General features: G+C 44.4%; 2 long non-coding RNA genes across 3 annotated transcripts; both read right to left on the bottom strand.

Moving 5' to 3' along the window:
* Positions 1-1,781: 1,781 nt before the first annotated feature.
* Positions 1,782-7,851, bottom strand: LOC129384352 (uncharacterized). The gene is made up of 2 exons (XR_008612090.2): positions 7,161-7,851; positions 1,782-3,964 (listed from the first exon to the last, which is right to left on the bottom strand). It is a non-coding gene; the product is annotated as an uncharacterized lncRNA (long non-coding RNA).
* Positions 7,852-12,826: 4,975 nt separating this feature from the next.
* On the bottom strand, positions 12,827-20,586 carry LOC129380376 (uncharacterized). Of its 2 annotated transcripts, none has more exons than XR_008608381.1 (2): positions 20,443-20,586; positions 12,827-14,290 (listed from the first exon to the last, which is right to left on the bottom strand). It is a non-coding gene; the product is annotated as an uncharacterized lncRNA (long non-coding RNA). The 2 variants fall into 2 exon arrangements; XR_008608380.1 differs by having other exon boundaries at positions 20,369-20,457.
* Between the last annotated feature and the right edge of the window lie 69 nt (positions 20,587-20,655).

The raw sequence follows: 20,655 nt of genomic DNA, 5'->3' as shown, positions 1-20,655 counted from the left end.
TGAATACATGTTCTCATTAAACTGAGTCATATTATTACAAAAGCGAAGGGCAAGGGTCTTTACATTCTAAACTGACAAATGTGCTTTATTACGATTCACCACAATACAGGAGGTGTTTTGCAGTGAACCATCACATAAGGTTTTGGCTAACTACGGCGGGCGTGTCCTGCAGCGGGGCCTCTTGTGTATTGCGGTAAAGCGTATTATTGTGACAAGAGCTAACCTGGCATGTATGGCTTTAGCCAACAAAAGTTCTCAAGACATCATGCATCCTGCCACGAAAATCTGCTTTGATGAGAGTGGAACATTAGGTTAGTCGCTGACAGAAACCATACATTCCAGATTCACGTAAATCTTTCCCAATAACGGCATGCTTCACCGCAACACACAAATATGTTGCGGTGATAACGGTGGTCGGACAGGCTGGTGCAAATGTTTCGACAGGGGAGCGTGCCTTCATCAGGGCAACTGCTTTCCTTGGCAGTTTTCATATACGTGAGTCCCCCAAACTCCCAACAGGGGAGATTTACCTGGACCTTTGCCAAGAGACGTACTGAAAAGCGTTTGGTAGTGGCTGGTAGAGATGCAGGAGTCTAAAAAGCGTTGCGAAATTCGGTTCCGTAAGGTTAGCTTCACCGCAATACAAATATGTTAAGCGGTAAGACATACAAAATATGTTGCGGTGAATCATAGCAAGGGTACCTGGCCTTTGATGCAAAGCAGCTTCCCAAGAGGCACGGTAATCCCGTGGCTAGTTATGCAGTTCCCCGCATGCGAGTGAGTTCCCTGCGTTCGGCGGTTTCCCAGTGACATACAAAATTACATTGATTGACTGTGTTGTAAATGGGCGACGGCACTATATGCTGATGCAAGAGCGTCGTTTCGCTTTCCAAAACTGCGCTCGGCTAAAGAGAACAACCTTGACTCGCATATGACCAAAGCAGTTGAACAGGAAACTACGAAATTACGTAGCTATTATGGAAGAAATCAACAGCTCAGAAAAAAATGGCCGTGTAAACATATTAACTGGCTTACGAGGTCGACAAACCAACGGTTCAAAGCATCACAGCCACGTCCGAAATAGCGCTGAAGGCCGGCCAGTACACTTAGGCGCCTCGGCGCGCGTAATGTAACAGGAGACGGCAGGTGCACGCGTACATCATTAAGGAACACATATTATTTATGTCGGTGAAAGCGGTCACTCTTCAGTTCTGACATGCTTCAACGCGTAACACTAGTCTACTGCGGCGAAGCTGACTTCAGGACGCCGATTTCTTCAACTCATCTAGCGAGGCAGGTCCGTTTATCACGCTTGGCAACGTTTGACATTTTCTGCCTTAATTTCGTTTGTTCTTTTTAATTTTCTTATCACAGTGACCCTGTATCACGCAGTAGCAGAGCTAGTGCCGCGTCTTAACTGCGTTAGGAAAGGCAAGCGTGTATGCAGCAGGCACGGCGGCATTGGCTCTTGTTTGGAAACTTCAAGAGACGCTCTTCCGCGCAGCGATGTCATTTGTATTATTAAAAGAATGCAGGTGATGATTAAATGAGCCACAGCAAAGCTGTAAAAAAGCAGTAGTAATGCTGTTCTAAGATCCTCTCGCTCGAGCGAGATGAAAAAAAGCGCGATGTAACGCGATCTGACGGAACAGCTCGTCATGCCAGTGTTTTCTTACGTCCTAGTTCTTTCGCGCATCCTCCCTTGAACCAGACTACTGAATGGTTCGGTGCACGCACTGACGATCCTGACGGAGGCAATACCACTCACATGAGCAGCTCCATATAAGATGCCACGGCCCATTCCACATGCCGGCTGCAATTTGACGCGGCCAGGAGGCAAAATATGCGCACAAGGTACCTAATGGTAACGCATCAAACTGCTCACAGCCCCAATCCTTTATTACACGCATATAGCGTGGAAAGATGAATTACTCACGCTCTAAGTTGGCATGGAATACGGACCGTTTCGCAGCGCAGCCGGCTCCGTAAGACGGCCGCCATGGAAATGAGCGGATGTGACATCATGGGTTATAGCGGACGTGACGTCATGGGTGAACGTAGACATTTCGGGCACCTTTCGTCTGCTGTGCCCCGGGGCCGGCGTTGCGCGTACCCGGTGGTTCGAACGGGTGCGTTGCGTTCACCGGGTTGCTGTAACGCCCTCGCTGCGTTCACCCAAATAGCCAACTATAGCTGATTTAACTTGGCTCCCGTTGGATTTTTAAAAGGCGGCGGTAGTGCGCTTTGTATGTACATGCTTTGGACATTTCTTGTGAGCGTCTGTGAAACAGGGTGTTGTAACCTTTCTCTATGGTGAAACCTTTTCGACGTGTTTCTGCGTTGTATCTTCGATTTAAGTGGTCTTCGCTGCCGTGGTTAGCTTGTTTGGCTGGTTAGTACATGTGCAAACGGTCTTTGCCTATGACTGTGATGTTCTGGAGTTGTGGAAGGTCGTCGCCCCTATTTGATGTACTTGCGTTGTCGCGACATCATTCGAACACTATACCATAGAGAAAGAATGACTATATGATCAGAGCAGAAACAAGTGCTATAACCTCCCCTGGTGGTCGTGTAGGCGTCAGCTCTTGAAGTATTGGGCAATGCACAGAGGGAGCCAGTTTTATTTGCGGATGTGTGCTTGCACCAACTTTGACAAAACTCTAATCATTCGGGACCTATAAAAGCAGTGCTGTATTGTTTTTGTTCCCTGCTTAGTTCGCCTGTTTACATACTCGCCTGAATGTGTGCTGTTGTGATTTGTATGTTTTCCGCCGTCGGTCTGTACCAGATACCTCGCATTCAGCTGCTTATCGCCTGTGGTCGTTTTATAACTTTGCTGCAGAATTTGTCCTTAAGTCGAATAAACTAGGGAAGGAAATCGTGAAGCTTTACTCCCGAAAAGCGCTTGTACGTCCATAGAATTTACAGTTCAAATGCAACACATATCCTCATTTAAATTTTAGAAGAATATGATTTCATTAAATTTAAATTGCAGATAAACAGAATTCAATAAATTGAAGGTTTCTATATGCACCCCAAATAAGTTCTGCAAAGTGAAACGGTTTGTTACATTAAAGTTCAATATATGGAGGTCTAATTGTACAAAATTGATTGATATAGGGGTTGATTGGATACAGGGTGCGCATATTCACACGCCTGCTTCCTTAGTCAGTCGTTACGTGCCGGTCTATTTGGGCAATAAACCAAGCAACAATGTTAATGTTTTTGAACTGTTCATATATCGGGAGCACACCAAGAAGGTGATCTAAAACCTCCAGACATATGGTGACTATCTGTTCCAAGTAATAATGTGTACAGTGGCATAGCAGAGTAAACAAACAAAAAAGCTGTCTTTTTAAGACAGTGCTACATTTTTTTTCCTAATTACAGCAGCCGTGCAAGGTGTTCTAGATCAGTTACAATATTTGAAAATTCATTGTGATTGGCCAGTCTGTTTCCCCTAGTGTTATAATGGTCTCATATTCTTGCAAAGTTAATCATATTACTCCTGTTTCCTTACTACATTGAACTCCTGAAATGTTTTATCCCGGCCACTGCTCCTCATCCACCATGCTTTTTCTGCTTAAAAGTTCTCAAAGCAATTATCTTGCTCTCCTCTCCCTATTATTCAGGCAGAAAAACAGACCCACATGGCCATCACAAACTAATTTTCACTTACACATGTCCTGATGTTCAAAACGTTGCAGTTGAGTTGAACTTATGCAGCAGTTTATTGAGCAGCTCTACAAGTAAGCTTATGCATTCCACTCATCTTTGTGTATTGGAGTTGGAGCAACAAACAGATTCACAGGAAGATGTAAATACAAGTCGAATAAGGAATGTTTTGGGCTGGAGCCAACGTTGTGACAAACTCATCTTTGTCAACTAGTCCTCTTGTTGAAACACTGGCTGCAGGCAGAGGCCTCCCTTGTTTAGCTGATGTTGATCACTTGTAGAACAATCACTATTGTAAAAATAAACAGGCTATAGAATAAATTTTATGTACAGTAAGGTTTCAACATTTTCTGTTAATAACCCAACAGAACAAGACCGTTAAAAAATTTTCAAAGCTCAAAAAGGCTTGCATTCAAGTGTAATACTGCATGCATACAGAAAAGCAAACTATTCAGTCAGCTCTCCTCTTGAAGCTGTACTTCACTATCGCAGCAGGCTAGCAAGCACCAAGTATGAAAGAATAAAAAACGCATTTGCACTTCTCGTCTGACGAAATTTACTGAGCTTTTACAGAAATGAAAATCATTGAAAAGGAAGTGGGTATTTAGGTTGAGATATGAGCACGTAATCTGTAAGCCTCGTAAGCTTATGTCAAGTAAAACAACATAAAATCCTGAGAGATTGAGCTTTTTAAGTACACATTTTATAATAGGAACACCAACCTTCTTCAGGGTGATAAAAGCACTGTAGATCAAGGTTCTCTACGTAGTGGAAACATTGCTAAATCTGTTAAGATGTGAATGTGGGCAAGTTCGTAACAAATTTCTAACTTGCTAAAGCACATTACTGTCCTCATCGAACAAATAACTATAGTTTCTTGTACATGTGCCTTGATCACGTTCAGCACAACATTATGCCTTTTTATCTTTCTTTAATACATTCTGTAGCCCTTCAATGAATTCAAGATGCTAGAAACCATGTTGAACTACAAAGTGCTTGCCACTAGAAAAGACAAGAAGTCAGTTCCTGTGTTAGAAATATTTATTGGTTAGAGAAAGGCTAAAATTTAGTAGGAACATTAACCATGTTTTGAAGTTTTCATCCTACTCATTTTACGGTTGAAGCTAGCTTGCTTCTCAGGTTACTTGTGCTTATAATTAAAGCACAACAAACAGATGAATGGCTTGCCAGGGGATTATCCACAGAAAGTGGTCACTTTTCTCACTCTCACCGTAGTGTTTGGGCTACTGCTGGTACTGTTGGCCGCATAGCAGCCAGTGCAGTGCCACTGAGTGTGCCGACGTACCAGTTTTTCTTAGCATGTGGACATTCCTCCCACGAGTTTCTTCGATGTTGTTTTGACGAGGGCCGAACAGTGAATGAGCCAGCTAGTTCATCTTGAAATTTTGTAATTGGCGTAGAGTTTCCTTCAAGCATGCTACGAATGTTCCACGCATTTATGATGGCACTTCCAATGAGCAACTCAACAGCTACCTTTCTGTACCACTTGAGTCCTTTTCTAAGGCAGTTGTGGTATAACGTCATTTGTTCACTATAGTCGACGCCTTTTTTTGCTGCATTGCAATCGAGACCGGCCTGATGTTTCATGATTGGTGCGCCGTCCCTTGTTTTCTTCCCACTGTCCACCAAAGTTGCTTCATATTTGGCGACAGATGTGAGTATCAGAACAGGCCTCTTGTCCATCCACTTCAGTGCCTTCACTCCATTTTTGGACTGAAGTCCGGTAGCACTGCCATTTGCAACCTTTACTTCAGTGAGATCTTTTGGCAGCCCTTTCCTCACTGAGCGAACTGTGCCACGAATGAAAGTGTCTTCCTTTAGAAGGCGAAGAGTGAGTGGCAAGCTCATGTAGAAGTTGTCTACGTACAGCGGGCACACGACTTCCTTGTAATTTTGCAGGAGTTTCAAGCATACATCTTCGGCATGTCCGATGCCAACTGTTCAGTCACACTTTCCGGCATATACATCAACCTTTAGCCTGTAACCGTCTTTGGTACATGCCTTGAACAGCCTGACTCTGTAAGAACGAAAGTCTGCCTCGCCATGGCACTATTGTTTCATCTATCACAACCTCCTTTCCCGGCTCAAGCACAGTGGCAAAAATTTTGGTTCAATTTCTCTACCAGAGGATGGATCTTAAAGACATGATCCTGCAACTCTGCAACCAGTTAATTGTCCGCAAAATGCCGGAACCTCAAAAGTAGGGAAAAGGCGGCCACGGCTCATATTTTGACGAATGAGTTCAACACCATACAGGTTACTTTTTGCCCAGTAGTGACTCAGATAGGAAGATGGACAAGATTAATACAAATTGGTATTCCAACAAATGCTTTCATTTGTTGGAGATTGGTTTCCATCCAATTTTTCAACTTTGATTTAGATTTGGGAGTAGGAAGACAGAGGAGACCAATACAAATCAGTATTCGAATAAATGCTTTAATTTCTTGGGCATTGGTTTCCGTCCAATTTTTCAACCGTGATTTAGATTTGGGAGTAGGAAGACAGAGGAGACCAATACAAATCAGTATTCGAATAAAGGCTTTAATTTCTTGGGCATTGGTTTCCGTCCAATTTTTCAACCGTGATTTAGATTTAGGAGTAGTTGACTTCAACACTTGTTGTGTGAACCTGTTTGTCTCATTGACCATCCTTTGCCAAATGTCATCCGTAATAAACAGTGAACATAAAGATGGGGCATAACGGCTAGATGGCAACTGAATGATAGTGGGCGGCCTAGAGTGTGGTGTCACACTAGGCGAAGTGGTTGTTGCCGGTGTCCATTTCTCTAGAGATGGGCTGAGGGAAATGAGAGCATCGTATCCTGAATCATTCACCTCAGAATCATCAGTCAGGTCTGACTCTCCATTCGACATGCTGGCTGAGGTCTGTGATGGTTCGTAAACACTATTGTTGTCACTGATTTCACTGTCTGTCCACTGCTGAACATCTGACACTGAAGCACTTGACTCATCCGCTGGTGATCGCGAAGTTGCTGGTGCATTCTTCTGGCCCAAAACTAAGTTTATTTGTTTCCTCTGCATTGTGCTTTTTTTTTTTTTTTTTTTTGCATCCGGAAGGGGCATGAGGATCTATCTATTAGACACGCTGAAAAGTTTGGGAGTAGCAAGAAAAATGCAGGTACTTATTCCAACGGCACGTATTTCAAAAACTGCGGCGAAAGTTTGCAAGAAACCCAACTGAGAAATGCGCCGTCACTCGACTCTCCGAAACAAACTAGCCACCCCGTGTCCAATGCAATAAAAATATATGTTAGTTGCAATTTCAAACCTCAGATGGCAACACAAGAGCGAGAATTCTTGCGTGTGGGTCACTGGAGAGTCACGCCGCACACAGCATAAAAACGTTTTCATTGAGTGCATCGTGGATTGCCAGTGGGTCATAGCATTTAACATCAGACAAGTAGTCTACTGGCTATCTATAACCTCACACAACAAAAATCGTACCTCTGAGTTCAAGTGTGATAATGTTATCGCAGCAGCAAGCAGATGAATGCCCATAACTTTGCTGCTGCGTAGGAGCACAGGCTGTGCTGTGATGTCATTCAGAGTGACACGTGATTTAGATTCAAGGCAGCATCAGTTATTTGTTGAATCTGTACGTTGCTTCAGTGGACTAATTAAAGTTTAGAGAAATAATGAAAAATACAACCCGAATGTCTGGGTGCTTTTGTTTTACTTCGCACTGTAGCAATATGAATTTCCATTTCGTCTCCTTTTTCCGACGTTTGCACGCCCGCAGAGAACGAAACTATACGTCATTGTCTACTGTGTTCCAGCATTGCGATCATGCTCCTTCATCCCCTCGCGTTTGCCTCAGTGCTGGGGCACTGACTTATACCGCTAATCACGTGTTCTCGTGTAGAGCGCGCATTATCGTCCGCTACAGGAAACGAGACAAGCGCAACAGCTCGCACGACACCGTCACCGGAAGTGTGCCGGTGACGGTGAAAAAAAGAAGACGGCAGGGTATACCCGCCGCGCGACCCCTCGGCTCCGGTATGGGAGAACGCAGTGAAGGAAATTCGCTTACACAGGCGAAACGGGGAAAGTCGAGAGAGTGTTTATATAGGCGGCGACGCTTGCCTCCTGAAATCATGTGTTCGCGGCACTTCAATAATTCTCTCTCTGCTGTTAATGAACCAATTTGAAAAATGGTTGCGGTAGAACACTTCTTAGAGGGCACGTAACAACTTTCAGCGTATAACCAAAATTTGTTATGTAGCCTGTGAGGGGCCCTTTAAAACAAACGCGGTAAAAATCGGGTGTACCGGGGGATGTTGTTACAGCTGCGTCGAGCTTCACAGCCCCCTACACAAGCATTGCTGTGAAGCCTGTGGCAGAAATAGAGTTTTATTAAATGAAAGGACTGCATAGAGCGCGCTCTCGTGTTGTGCTACGTGAATTAAATCATTCGTTTCCTGCCTGCACAAACGTCTGCATCTCGAGTAGATTTCGAGCACACCGTATAATAATGTGCAGTTCCGTCGTGCTTCGCAGCACTATACACAAGCACTGCCGTAAAGCTAGTGGCAAAAGCACGATGTCATGAAACCAGATCAATGCATATACCACGCTCTTTTGGTGCGCTGTGTGAATGGAAACATTGCTTGCCTGCCTGCACAAACGTTTGCATCTCGAGTTAATATCAAACAAACCATATAATATATGTGCAGTTTTGTCGAGCGCTTCACCGCACTGCATGCAAGCATTGCCGTAAAGCCTGTAGTATAAATAGGGTTTCATGAAGTCAAATGAATGCGCAAACCTCGCACTTGTGGTGTACAAGGTAAACAAAGAATTCGTTGCCATGTCTCCACAGTAGTTGGTCACGTTGATTTGTGTGAGCATATAGGTTCATGTGCCCCATCTACCTCTGTGATGAGAAAATAAGCAAGAATATCAGCTGCTATGTGTCGATGCATATGCTTTTTATTACAAGGTGTAGGAGCAGTACATCTTACTGCATGAGTAAGCCACTGATGGAAACAGTACGTTCCTTGAACATTGTAGCTATTTAATAGCCTAGGAAGCACGCTATATTGGAAGTTGCAATTTTTTTTCTGTTCGCGAAATTCAATAACTCAGTGCATTTTCTAAAAGCAAATTTCGGAATGATACGTGTGCTGCGTCAGTAAGTTAAGTAGGCAGCACATAATCAGGCTAAACCAGAGGAATATCTGCAGGTAGGGATTTATACAAATGTACAGAGTATTTTTTAAAAAATGTTTTCTCAAATGTTTTCAGTGTGGATCCAGTTGCATATGCGCCCAGCGCTGATTTCCAGCGCTTAATTTTTGTTGAACCTTGATGTAACAAAGACGTAACACTCAGCACTCTACTTTGTTACATCAAAAATTTTTTTACAATGGAACACTGCATTCTACTATACGTGCCGCTCATGCGCCCCAAAATTTTGGCCCCTCTAAGGAATTCACTGTTTTAAGTCACTGTTCTCTAAGTTTCGTCCGAAACTTGAATAACGCTACTTCCAACACTCGTGAAACCAGCAGCCACGTCGGCTTGCGGCCTTTACACCGGCCGCAAATTACTTTTAAAAAATGTGGCACGCGCGGGCCGTGTATATGCACTCTGCTGCGCGCGGACAGCCGTATGCACGGGCACGGCCGGGCAAGAGACGTCGCGCGCTCTCCTACCCTAGCGCGCGCTTGATCACGGGACGTGGACAGCGCGCATAAAGCTGCCATCCTTCTCGGCTCACCCTCGCACCCTTTCATTCGCAATTAACCCCAGCACGTGGGATGCAACGGGGCACTATAATTTTTGTCACACTTGGACTTTAAACCAAACATCAGGGCGATGGCGAAAATTCGCTTAGGGTGTCCAAAAATTGCTATCGCAATAATACACTATGGAGAAAGGTATTATGGAAATTATCTGTGGATGGGTCGAAACCCCCTAATTTCCCAAACACGCACCCATCCACTGGCACGCTGCACACCACGGATCCCGCGCGGCACGCTGCATGATTAAGGCGTATCGTTCTTCTCTAGCTCTATGATCATTTCTGCAGTAGTCACTTGGCGAGAAGCTTAATTTCCAACCTATGCGCAAGTGTCATACCTGAATTTCGAAAGTACACGGACCATATATATGTTGGCAAAATAATCGGAACTCACTATTTAGACTCGCCAAAATTATACTTAGCTGCTCACTTGAACTCATAAGAATATACTACTCAGCCGAGCTCACTCGGGCTCAAACTCGCCAAAATACTGCTCAGCTGGGCTCACTCAGACTCATGGGATGATCTGAGGGAGTTGACTAATCAGTGAGTTTGCCAGCGTATGATGTGTGCTGAACCACAAACCTGGCTTTCTTGAATAAAAACAGTTGGTCGCTGCAGCATATGGATGCACATAAGTGTAATTCAGAGAGCATGGCATTGTAAAGGCTGCCACAGTTACCATGCCATGCTGCAGCTCATTTCAATCATGTCAAATGCAATACCCCTTCCAGCTTTTAGTCAGTCGATCAAATGTGATTGCTATTTATCTCATCACAACACCTCATTTTCCTGCCTAAGGCTTTGGGTGAATTTTCCTTGGCATCCATTTTGTTACTCTAACAGGTTACCAGTTATCTGTTGCCTATGCGAAATTTGAAGTTGTGCACATTTCATGTGGACTCTATGCCAAACTCGTAGTAATGCATGCGTTTTTGCAGTTAGGTCTAGAGTTACAGAATCGCATGTGGGAGTTACTTTAGTTAGCAACTGTAGCTTTGGAACAAACATGTGCATGAGAGGGTGCTTAAGTGTTACCTGTCAAGACTGGGAGCACCAAGGCAACTTGGGCAGTAAAGGCATGGGCAGTACGAGCCCACAGATTTTTTAAGTGTGGCTGAGGTGATGCGTCTAGACTTCACTATGAAGAGAGCCAAATAAAAGGTTGCATCATACCTATTCATACCTATCATCATACCTATTCTGGAGCCTTTTCTTGAGCTTTTCTAAAACATTAAGCTCAGCCTGTACACTTTATCACAGCATAATTATTACATGTGATATAAAACATTGTATTGTGCAGTTTCTCCAACTCTTCGTGAAGGCATCTATCCATAGATTAAACAGGAATAGGCTCAATGTTGACATATCTCCACAGTAGCATCTCCAGGACCTCGTACTGTCACATTGCATCACAGACATTATTTAAGTGAACTCCAAAAGTGAAGCTCTTCGTTAACATTGGCTAAAATTGTATCTTTATATAGCAAAGTGATCATGCATAAATCTGTATGTCATGACAGAACACTTCGTTTCTCACGGACTTTAGTTTACAATTGTTTTCAAGTTCAGGAAAATTGTGCAGTGGGCTAGTTGGTTCGACATACTTAACACTGTTGTGCGGAGTGAAGAAGGGACAGGACTTGAGTGAGGAAACAACACACGACACCTGAGCACAAACTATCAACTGGTGATTATCACAAGACAATGATTCTGCTGAAAAGTAGGAACCAAAGGAAAAGAGAAGTCGTGGAAGCATACAACCTCAAGGTGGACCCACAGGGCTCATGTGTCAGCCCGCCGTCTATTTCACTCAGCAATAAAGAGATTAGCATAATCGCTGACAATAGAGGGTGTAGGTAGACCGGGAAGAGGACTCCTGTGCATGCGTGTAGGCTTTATGTAAGCTTCACTTGCAGAAAAGTAAACCAGTTCGTAGTTTGCGCTCAGGTGTCGTGTTGTTTTCTCGCTCAAATCCTGACCCTTCATCGCTCTGCGCAACAGTGTTAAGTTTTCACGTTGTTCACTATGTGATGTAGGAAGGGTAAAATTGATGGGAAATCCCAATATTCTCGGGCATATTGCGAAAAATATGGCCCAAGTCAAGTGTCATTTTAGGCTTCACTGTCCCCTTTTATAGGGCAAATAGTAATAGTTTGAATTCTATGGACGCTGGTTGCTTTTTCTGACTTAACCTAGGCGGTGCTCAGCTCTCAGTTGAAAGGAACAGGTAAACAGGAGGACTTGCCACATAAGCAGGAGGTAGCACTCCACACAGACTTAAGCTTAATATACTGCGTGCTTCCACAGCCCTAGAATTGTTCATCCAGGTCATCCAGGTTCATCCAGCAGGCTCACGATGTGGCCGTGAGGCTTGGCCTTCCGATCCCGACGTGGGAGCGGCCCGCTTAGTGATTAATTATCACTACTTGCAGGACCAAATAAAGTTTTCCTTCCTTCCTTCCTTCCTTCCACAGCCCTAGGGGGCTAGTCTGTAAGTGTTGACTAAGTGGACTGTCCATTCCAGTACACGCTGAATGAATAGAGCACAAGAGCCCACGGTGACGATTGCCGCTTGCTCTACCAGCTTATAGCTCTACCTAATCAGTGTGTGCTGAAATAGTCCACTTAGTGGATCCTCACAGAATCCTTCCCGACTGATGTTTGTGTTGGTAGGTTGCAAGCATTGCACTTTCTTTCCTTTCATGTGGGCAGTTCCCACATATGGATGTCATTTAACATATTGTATTCATATTGCCTTTGATCTATAAATTTCTAATTCATGCTTATAACCAGGCCTACCAGCTCTTGTCCTGCATATTTATATAGCCTTCTCATTTCTGCATCAACACTGCACATATTTATAGCAAATTGGAGTCATTCTCCATTATACCCTCAAGCACTTGAAGTAGACACTACAATAACCCCAAAGGAGGGGGGACAGTAACGCAAAAACCTTATTGGGCTTATAATGCTGCTGAAGGATGCACACATACCATGTATGCTAAAATTCTCAGCAGACATTCCAAAGTTTGTACGAGTTCGACTTTAGCTGGCTAAACTGAATGATTCATATTGAAGGCAATTCTTGCAACACTTGGTCAAACTGAATGAAACTGGACAGCACAATTAGCTGTGTTCATCTACCATTTATACGACTGCTGCCCCGAGCATTTTGCCTGTTACTTTGCCTTTCGTTTCTGTACTATCAAGTTCAAGTACACATGTACTTTATCACTGTACAAGTAGAATGGCTTCAAGGCTTTTCCTGGGCATTCAACAGTCACTATTTATTCCTATAAACCTTCCTGCATGTGAAGGCAAAAAAAACTTATTAATTCATGCTGGAAGTATAAAAAGACAGGTATTTGCACAGAAAATGTTTATTTTGAGCACCGAGGTTCTTGCTGATGTAGATATGGTGCTGGCTCCCTCCTTGCCCGAAGCATGTGCTTGCTGTACACAGCACCAGATGATGGCTTCCTAGGTCAAAAGATCAAATTGAAATAAGAGGCATTTTGTTTTAGCTCCGGAAAGAGAAAGCAGGGTTGAGACATTAACATGTATAAAAAATACTTGCCTAAAGAAAAATTAATACACAAGCAAATTCACTAAAGAGGTTCACTTTCAAGAGCAAAAGTATGGTTACGATGAAAATTACAAAGACGCTTCACTGCTCATTGAGGTTTCGGTTCAGTAGTTGTTGAGCCACGAGAGTTAGCATGCTACATCTTGCATATTATGTTTTGTAGAAGAATATTGCACTTTGAACAATGTTGTGCCTATTTAAATGTACTGACAAGGAATGCTGAAACTCCAGGCTAGTTTGGTCTGCACAAGATATGATACAGACACTGTACTGCATTCATTTAGTGTTTTTGTCACTGATCTCATGCACAAAGGTCATTCACACCTATCCTACATGAAATGCAGTTTCTTTGAAGCTTCATCTAGTCCTTGAATTTGCTGCATGCTTATGTCTAAGGGAATTCGTTTGGTTCCCTTAAATGTAGTACATCTAAGCAACTGCTATCAAATGCCCATAGTGTTCCCTTGCATGTACAAAACATTTTTGGCCCTTTCAATGCACAATACTCATTACATTTGACACTTGGGACTCGTGCAAGGCGCCATTTAGTATTGTATGCTTGTCCACATCTGATAATACCTTCATAGCTGGGTCATTCCCATGCCAAATGCCTTGGTTATTACTGTGACCATCTCACACTTTTCCTTTAGAATCTTCTTGTCCACTTTTAAGGAAGCATCCCACGACACAATGTCTCCATCCTAGTGGTGCTATGGAGTTAACTTATGTGCTAGTTGTAGCAGATGACGTCAACTGAAGGCCACTGAAGATAAAACTCTCTGCGAGAATTCCTTTTGCACAATAAATGCAAACAATACAGAATAGTCAAAATGTAGTTATCTGGCAAGACTGGCTGCATCCATCATCTTTGTTTGGTGCAATTCTGAGGTGGCTCCATGTTACAAGACGCTTGGCGATTATTGCCATGTGACTGTTCGGGACTCTATAAAACACAAGAATTGCCTTACTCCGGCCTTTCTCTTTGTGCAGCAGCCAACGTTATTATTCGTCCAATCGCACCGTGTACTGTTCGTGTGTCCATAGACTAAATTCTTCACCACATTGTTTTTGCGGTATTTCGTGAGTGACCCATGAACTCATCTTGGGGTGGGACTTCTTTGGCGTCTGCTTCTATCTCTTGTCGTCAGCGCCTCACACAACTGGATGCCACTGGCAATTCTTTTCCTAACCACGAAGAATGCATTCGTCTCGTCACCTCTTCCGATTACGTTCTTTGGCCACCTAGAGGAGAGATTATAGGTGTCAACTCCTGTAACATTGTGGATGGCGGCGTACTCATTCTACCCTATGACCATACCCTATCTCGAGCAATTCTGATTACTCCTGGCCTTATTCGCTTCTCTGAGGGGTCGGCATTGCTTACTGCAATAAACCAAACTCTCGAACCCCAACTGTTGCCTCGTGGATCAACTGTCACTTGAGCTGTTGACACTCATGTCGTTGCAATTGTCACGAAGACAGCTCAGTGTGTTCTTGCGTCTATTACCGTGCGCTGAACAAAATCGTGCGCAAAGATGTTTACCCTGTGTCATGGATGGATGATGCACTAGATTCACTCCACGGTGCTGAATAATTTTCTAGCCTTGACTTTAGACCAGGCTACTGGCAAATACCGATGTACAAATCCGACAAAGAAAAAACGACATTTGCTACTCCTGATGGGCTCTACGAGTTCAGTGCGATGCCTTTTGGACTCTGCAGTGTGCCTGACACATTCGAACGCATGATCGATAAGTCTTGTGTGGCTTGAAATGGAAAACCTGTCTGTGCTATCTCGACGACATTGCGTTTTCAACCATGTTCTCACAACATTTGCAACGTCTTGATGAAGTCCTTGCCTCTCTTGCAAGTGCTGGTTTGCAGCTCAACACACGCAACACACGCAACACACACACACACACACACACACACACACACACACACACACACACACACACACACACACACACACACACACACACACACAAATGCAGTTTCGCCAGCAAGGCCATCAAAGTTCTGGGGCACATAGTCAGCAAAGAAGGTATTCGACCGGACCCCGAGAAGCTTACTGCCATCCTCGAATTTTGTGTCCACTGCGTCAAAAAGACATTCACAGTTTTCTTGGACTTGCTTCTTCCGGCACTTCATACGCAACTTCGCTACGCTTACGTCCCCGCTCCATCAACTCCTCGCCAGTAATGCGCCCTTTGTTTCGTCCGACGAATGTGAACATGCTTTCCTGCTTTTGCAACATGCCCTGACGTCAGACCCAGTACTGTGCCACTTTGATCCGACCGCGCCCACCATCTTTCACACCGACGCTAGCAGTCAGTCTCGGTGCCATTCTACTGCAATGTGACAACACATTCCGCGAACGAGTAATTACTTATGCTAGTCGTGCACTAACCAGTGCAGAGAATTACTACACCATAACCAAGCAGGAGTGCCTTGCTGTTGGGCAGTGCAAAAATTTCGCCCATATCTTCATGGCCGCCATTTCACAGTTGTTACCGACCATAACACACTGTGCTGGCTTTCATTGCTAAAGAATTTATCAGGTCACCTGGGTTGCTGTGTGCTTCACCTACAGGAGTACGATTTCAATGTCACCTACAGGGCTGCAAAGAAGCATCAAGACACCAATGCTCTCTCTTGCTACCCTCCGAAGAATCATGACGATTCACCATAACCTCTCCGTGATTCTGTACGTCCCGAGTCCTCTTCATTGGCTTTACCCATTGTAACCCTCGAATGGCTAAGACACGACAGCCCATCTGTCCTTGTGTCCCACCAACGCATCGACCCATACTGCTGAACTATTCTCCAACACATGGAAGATTCTTCGTCACCTCCAAACGCCTGACTTCGTCGACAACTTAATCAATTCAAGCTGCACAATGAGGTTTTACATCGCAACATTTATCACATCGATGGCAACAAATGGGTCGCGGTCATACCATGTTCTCTGCAATGTGAGGTGCTTGAAGCCTTTCACGATCATGCGACGACTGTTCATCTAGGCTACCACAAGACTTACAACAGAATATGAAGTCGCTGCACCCTGCGTTCATTGTCAAAGCCGCAAACGACCAACAGCTCCTTCTGGCTCTTTACAACCTCTGCCTTGTCCCGCTTCGCCTTTTGAAGTAGTTGGAATAGACTTGTACGGTCCTCTTCCCACGACCTTACATGGCAATCGTTGGATTATAACGGCCATAGACCATCCAACACGCTATGCGGAGACAGCATCTCTACAATCCGGGACTGCTGCTGAAGTCGCCGATTTCTTTCTACACAACATTATCTTACACCGCAGCGCTCCGCGCGTTCTCCTCAGTGACCGCAGCAGTCTTCCTCTCTTCTATCCTTACCGAAGTTCTGTGCGCCTCTAACACAATTCGCAAGACGACTTCCAGTTACCATCCGCAGACCAACAGCTTGACGGAGTGTTTTCACCATACCCTCTCTGACATGATTGCGATGTACATCCGCCCTGGCCACACGAACGGGGATGCAATCCTGCCGTTCATGACATTCGCCTATAACATGGCTACGCAACGTACTACTGGCTTTTAACATTCTTTCTTCATCTATGGCTGTTCACCAAGTTTCATTCTTGATGTATCATTCCTTTCGACTCCTGTACCCCCATCAGTTCCTTTCTTGGAACAGTTTGTGTCTCGCCTCGCGGAGTGCAGTCGCCTCGCCCCGCTTAACACAGGCGTCTCCCAGGACGCTCGCAAGTTTCGTTACGACTCGACCCACTGTGCTGTGACTTTTTCTCCTGGTGACGAAGTTCTTTGGACTCCTGTGTGCGTTCCTGGCTTATGCAAAAAATTTCTGGTGTTTTATTCGACTTTCCGCGGTCGTTGAGCAGACATCACCTGTCAATTACCATGTCTTGCTTGTTAGAACGCCACCCAATTCCCGTTGCTGTGGCACAGAGATAGTGCATGTCTCCCGCTTAAAACCAAATACTTGACGCATTTTATAGTACTTACGCGCAGCCAGGCGGCCGCTTCCACAGCGAGAGAGAATTAGCATGGGCACAACACATGCCTGACTTTCAACTTCATCATCTGCACATCTTTTTCATCTGCATATATCATCACTAGCAGCACAGTTTAATCCTCGAGGTAGTAGTCCGAGCTTGGCTGGAATAAAGCGGTTCCTTACGATACATATATATATATATATATATATTTCTTGCACTTCAAGAAACTTCGTTTGACCTCGAAGACTTGAGCACTGAAGTAACGGCGCTAAGTATATACAAGACCTCATAGTAGGCGACAGTTCAATTTCACAGCCTGAGTCCCCTTGCTGGTGTAATCTTCCTTCGTGTAATTGTCGCATACTTGGCTATCACTAACACTGCTTCGCCTTTCTGCAAAACTGCAGCCTCTTTTTTTTTTTCTGCTAGTCCGAGCATAAGTGCTGCCGCACATGACTGCTGTCGATTCTGATTTCGAGTGAATCTGGCTTGGCCTCATTATGGTTACTGAGTGAATTATAGAGAGAGAGAAATAGAAGAGAGGAAAGGCAGAGAGGTTAACCAGACGCATGTCCGTTTTTCTACCCTGCACTGGAAAACGGGGTATAGGGATGAAGAGAGAGAGTGTTCCACAGCTATCATGCACTAAGATTAAAAAAAAAAAAAACAGTTCCGTTACTTGAAGAAAACCTAGTGCATATTGTTTCCAGTAAAGTGGAGTAGTAGCCAGTAATTCTTTCGTTACTGAGATTTAATTTGGTAATTACAATTATCTAACTCGAGAAGTACTCTCATAATTTTCAAAGTGTCAATGAGGCATTTGTTGGCATCCCAAAATGACATCTAACTGCAGTGTTTTCAGCGACATACTAATTGCGTACAATTTTACCGACTGGAAAATAACCTCACGAACTATGAAAAATACCATGTGAGTGAACTCTCACCCGCATCATAAAGCAGTGCCCTCAAATAAGCTGATTGAAAGCAACCGCATTGCCTATCGCAAACCCGAAGAGACAGTGCACCACCTTGATAATGGTACGGAAGGAGCCCCAACAGCAGGTTTCGCAGCTTCTCCTTTCTCTCTACGTCACACTTATTATCCCTCTCTCAAGGCCGACTGATAAATGATAACAAAAGCACCTTGATAACGCAGCCAAAGTGCAGCTCTGACCACACACGAAATGTGAAGAGCAATGTAATAGGCACAGAATGTTTCAAAATCCAGACTTTGCTCGCACCGCATCGAAAGAGTGCGGGCGAAGTTATATTTCGCACCAGAAACTTGCTTCGGACCAAAGCCAATATAAAGTGAGCGTTTTATTTTTCATGAAAGTGTACACGTGCTGCAAAAACAGGTTCGTGTCAACAAATAAAAGCGAAATAAACACACTGGAAAGCGACCAACTTGTAGAGAAAAGGCAAAACCAATGCGTTCACGATATTAAATATACCACTTCTATGAGCCGAACTGGCAATCAGAATGTCGGCACACACACACACAGACAAAAAAAAAAAAAAACTGTGTGCTCTTACTATCTATTAATTTGTAAGCTGCGTTGAACATCAGCCTAGAGGACGTGTTCAAATAGGTCTCCTTTTGCAGCTACGCAGTACTGTCTATTTTATCACACCTTTAGTGGCTTTCTTGATGACCGATGCCGGAATTCTATGGCAGACATCCGTTATCCTTACCTTGAACTAATGTGACGTCCGTCTAAGCTGACGTCCGGCACAATCTTTCACATAACCCCAAAGAAAGAAACTTAACGGAGAGGTCAGGTGACCTAGCCGGCCTCTTTACAGGCTCGTGCCTTCCAATCTATTTGAAAAGTAGCACCCAACCAGTTTCGTGCTCGGCTGCTGCTGCATGCAGGTGGCCCATCTTGCTGATACAGCAGAAGTGGAAGATGTGACAGCGGGACTTTACTGAGAAACTCATCAACCACTCCTTCAAGGATTTCGTTCACATAACGCTGTCCAGTCAGTGCGTGATTGAAGATGGTACTGATTATTGCACTGGCGTAAATTCCAAACCACACATTGAGCGACCATTGGTACTGGCGCCGATTGCACTGTACTTAATGTAGATTGGAGTCCCTCCAATAGTGTGCGTGAATGACAATGAATGTATATATGATGGCACCTGCACTAGCTGTTCTTTTGCGCAAACTCATCATGCCACAGGTTCTTAGTGTCAAGATGTAAAACTTACCAGACCCAGCTTATTGTCAGTTAACAATATACACTATAGAATTAACGTCTAAGGTGATCACTAAGATGAGTGCTAAAACCCCTTAATGCTTACATAGGACCAGAATTCACAAGTGGCTGTAATAGGGTTCCTGAAGCACTCTTGAGCACATGAACATAACTTCCAGCCGGGATATACACGTGCGATGGGAGACAATGACTCGTTACAAAGCCATACACAACACCCTTTCTCACAAAACCTTATAACACTAGTAAAATTTGTTGGCCAAGTTACGATTTATCCTACTTTGAAGCAAGCGCATAAAGAGAACATCCCAGTCTTCATCCACGATTAAATCACCAGTATTAAATGGACCCACCTTAAGGGTTATTTGGCAACAGCATGTGTATGTCCATGCTTGTATCGTTTATTGATTGTCCCGCTCTAGTAGAATGGACGACCACGCAGCCCGATCATGCACTTTGTAATGAAGCTTCTTTCTAGAAAATCACAAATACCGACCGCACACACAACCTTTGTCACATCTGCATAGAGCACTCGAGCGTTACGCTGCGGAGAAAGGTTACCAGAGAATGGCTGTTGACAGCGCAGCGATATTGCTATGTAAAGGCTCATATTACTATGTAAACGAACGCTGTTTCCCGCGCGTTTAATGACGCCGCAAAGCACTCATTTAGCGACTTCATTCACTACCGCCCTTAGTCGGCGGACGGCAGACCTGAACCATGTGTCAGGAATGTGCGTTTACATTGCGAGATAAATGATGAATACTCCTTATTTTCTCTAAACAAGTGCGCGCACATGCCGCACTTGGGTCATCTGCCATTTACACATTCTGCCGTGTAGCAGCACCGTAACCAGGTAATGTTACGTTTAAGTGATTGTGAAAAAGGCTCTTAGAAGTTTGAAGGAACCTAAGATAAACAGTGTCGTCTAATATGCGTTCTCGGCGCTAGTACACTGTAGCACTGGCTGATCGGTGCGGCGGTCCGCGGGATGCGTCACAAGGAAAATAAGCTGGTAAGGAACCTGGAAATGAAGTATCAGGCAGCCGAAAGCGTAGCTTTGCATAGTAGAGGCACATCGAATGGAAAAGTGAAGTACTTACGATAGCTTACGCTAGCACAAGCCCCAAAAAATAAACGATCCACATCTTTGACCAGTTGTTTGAGCGTAGCTCACCTTTGAGCTTGCCATTCTGCCGCCAAAACCAAAGACGGATGTGACATCACGGACGCGAAAAACAAAGAATGAATGCGACATCCCGGACGTGACGTTTGGGTGAACCTAACGCCTGCGTTCCGTCGACCGGGTGAACGCAGACACTTTCTGTGCCCCGGGCACAGCAGACACGGCCGGAAAAAAATGAAAGTGTCTGCGTTCACCCGGTCGACG

Source organism: Dermacentor andersoni, chromosome 1, assembly GCF_023375885.2.
Source record: "Dermacentor andersoni chromosome 1, qqDerAnde1_hic_scaffold, whole genome shotgun sequence".
NCBI classification, from domain to species: Eukaryota; Metazoa; Arthropoda; class Arachnida; order Ixodida; family Ixodidae; genus Dermacentor; species Dermacentor andersoni.
The sequence above is the reverse complement of the archived record's forward strand: the minus strand, read 5'-3'. Positions and strand labels throughout refer to the sequence as shown.